Source organism: Petaurus breviceps, unplaced genomic scaffold, assembly GCF_028583685.1.
Source record: "Petaurus breviceps papuanus isolate PSGF00001 unplaced genomic scaffold, PetGlider_PUasm1.0 90602, whole genome shotgun sequence".
Taxonomy (NCBI): Eukaryota; Metazoa; Chordata; class Mammalia; order Diprotodontia; family Petauridae; genus Petaurus; species Petaurus breviceps.
The window spans coordinates 254,483-257,661 of NW_027187283.1; the positions used below are offsets into that span (position 1 = coordinate 254,483).

Below are 3,179 nucleotides of genomic sequence, written 5' to 3' on the forward strand. Positions count from 1 at the left end.
GAGAGAGAGAGAGAGAGAGAGAGAGAGAGGATAAGATCAATTGAGTGAGGGGAAATATGGAAGGCAATACACAGTAGTCATAAATGAAAAAAAAAGTTTGATAGCAAGGTTCTCAGTTAAAGACCTCATTCCTCAAATATATAGAGAACTGAGTCGATTGTTTTTTCCTTTTGCAGAGCAATTGGGGTTAAGTAACTTTCCCAAGGTTACATGGCTAGTTTTTTTGTGTTAAGTGTCTGAGGCCGGAACCAAACTCAAGTCCTCCCGATTCCAGGGCCTGTACTTTACTCACTGCATTACCTAGCTGCCCTGAACTGAGTCGAATTTATACAAGTAAAGCCATTTCCCAATGATATGAACAGTTTTCACATGAAATAATCAAATTATCTTCAACAGGGGGCAGAGCCAAGATGGTGGAGGAGAAGAATGACCTTTTCGCAACTCGGGCTTCTACCTTCCCCAATCCATGTAAAAAGGGGACTCTAAACAAACTTTGGAGCTGCAGAAGCCACAAAATCACATAGAGGGGCTGACCTCCCATTGAGGAGAGCCAGGCAGGTCAGCAGGAATCCAGCGCAGTGCTCTGGGAGCCAAGCCAAGCCCCAGGTGGAGGCTTTAACCCCAGGGTGGGTCTGACCAATCATGGCTGGAGGGACTCCAGATCAGCAGCAGCAGTGGCAGTTTCCAGATTTATCAACACATAGATACGAAGGACAAAGTGAGAGGCCAGTGCACTCTGGACTTTGGGACCAGTAAGTGAGAGTGCATGGCTTTTGCCCCCTGGGGCGAGAAGCTGCTGAGACCCAGGCACAGGCAGCCAGTGCCACGTGGCTGCTTCAGCTCCAGGCCTGAAGAGTGTAGGGGGACTAGGCACCAGTCTGAGAGGTAGTCGCTCTTACTTTAACCTGCTTGGATCTGGATTGCAGTCTAGGGTGGAGGTCCTGGGGTGTGTGTCCAGCTTGCCAGAGCATGTGGAGACCTCAGAGAGGGCACCCATCTAATACCTCTGGCACCTTAGAAAACTCCAGCATTTGGGAAAAAAGCTACCCTGTCTGGAGGCAGAGTCCTACTCCGGCAAAAAAGCCCCAAAGTCAAGTAATTGAGTGGCAAAATGAGCAGGCAAAGGAAACAAAGCAGACAGAAGATTCCAACATTACACTCCTATTTTGGGGACAAGAAGGAGCAAGGCATGGAACAGGAGGAAAACAGTGAAGTCAGAACTCCTGCACCAAAAGGTTCAAAGGAAAATACTAGCTGGTTACAGGCCATAGAGGACCTTAAGAAGCAGATAAGAGAAGTGGAGGAAAAATTGGGAAGAGAAATGAGAACAATGGAAGAAAATTATGAAATGAGAGTCAACAGCCTGACTGAAAACAATCATACCTTAAAAAACCGACTGACTCAAATGGCAAAGGAGGTGCAAAAAGTCAATGAGGAGAAGATGCCTTAAAAAGCTGAATTTCCCAGATGGAAAAAGAATCTCAGAAACTCACTGAGGAGAATCATTTCTTCAGAATTAGATTGGAGCAAATGGAAGCTAATGACATTATGAGAAATCAAGAGGCTGTTAAATAGATCCAAACAAATGAAAAAATAGAAGGCAATGTGAAGTATCTCGTGGGAAAACCACTGACCTGGAAAATAGATCCAGGAGAGATAATTTAAAAATTAGTGGACTACCTGAAAGCCATGATCAAAGTAAGAATATAGAAATCATCCTCCAGGAAGTTCTCAAAGAAAACTGCCCTGATATTTTAGAACCAGAGGGCAAAATAGAGGATGAAAGAATCCATTGATCACCTCCTGAAAAAGATCCCAAAAAGAAAACTCCCAGGAATATTATAGCCAGGTTCCAGAATTCCCAGATTAAGGAGAGAATATTACAAGCAGCCAGGAAGAAACATTTTGGATATTGTGGAAACACAATCAGGCTAACCCAGGATCTGGCACCTTCTACACTGAGGGATTGAAGGGCTTGGAATATGATATTCTGGAAGTCCAAGGAGCTGGGATTAAAACCAAGAGTCACCTACCCAGGAAAACTGAGTATCATGTTTCAGGGGAAAATATGGTCATTCAGTGAAATAGAGGACTTTCAAGCATTCTTGCTGAAAAAACCATAGTTGAATGGAAAATTTGACATTCAGTTATAAGAAGCAAGAGCAGCATGAGAAGGTAAACAGGGAAAAGAAATCATAAGGAACTTATTAAAGTTGAACTATTAACATTCCTACATCGAAAAACAATAATTGTAACTTATGAAACTTTTCTCAGTAGTTGAAGGGATTAGAAATAGATAGATAGATAGATGGATAGATAGACAGATGATAGATAGATATATCTATATCTATCTATCTATATATGTCTATATATGAGGGTATATGTGCATATGAATACATATGTGAGTGTTTGTATATATGTTTGCAGTATACATAGTTAGAGGGCACAGGACCAATTTAACAGGAAAGGATGATACTTAAAAGGTGAAATTAAGAGGTTAGAGGAATATAATGGGAGGAGATGGGGAGAGACAGATTGGGGTAAACTATCTCATACAGAAAAGGCAAGGAAAAATGGTTTCAATGGTGGGAAGAATAGGAGGGCAAGTGGGAATGGGTCAACACTGTTCCCATTGAGTCTGGCTTGAGGAGGAAGTGAAATACACACTAAATATGGTATCTCACCCTCCAGGAGGGTAGGGGGGGAAGGGGATAAGAGGGGGGATGATGGAAGGGAGGGCAGGTGGGGGGGATGGAGGCTGGGACACCCACTTTTGAAAAGGGACGGGATCAAGGTTGAGAGTGGAGCGCTTGGGAGGTGGGATGGGAGGGAGGGAAATATAGTCGGTCTTTTACAATATATCTGCTATGTTATTGTTTTGCTTGGCCACACATGTATAACCAGTACTGAACTGTTTGTCTTCCCAGTGGGGGTGGGTGGCGGGGAAGGAGAGGAATGGATCTGGAGGTGAAAATTTTAAAATCAAATGTTCAAATATAGATATAAAGTTATCTTCAATAATATGAACAAAATGCTCTAAAATCACTCTTGATTAGAGAAATAAATATTATAAAAACTCTGAGCTACATCTATCATATTGGTGTATCAGCAATGCCATATTCACAATGCCTATAGAGATTACAAATATGCTGATATAATTATCCATCACAAAATACATC

The 3,179-nt window shown here is 42.3% G+C and overlaps 1 long non-coding RNA gene across 2 annotated transcripts in view; it reads left to right on the top strand.

Moving 5' to 3' along the window:
- Nucleotides 1-2,718, top strand: part of LOC138142738 (uncharacterized) — a 43,529-nt gene extending 40,811 nt beyond the window's left edge. For both annotated transcript variants that reach the window (XR_011163532.1, XR_011163531.1), the window contains one exon: nucleotides 397-2,718. This is a non-coding gene — a long non-coding RNA (uncharacterized lncRNA). The remainder of the gene's footprint in view (nucleotides 1-396) is intronic.
- Nucleotides 2,719-3,179: the final 461 nt, after the last annotated feature.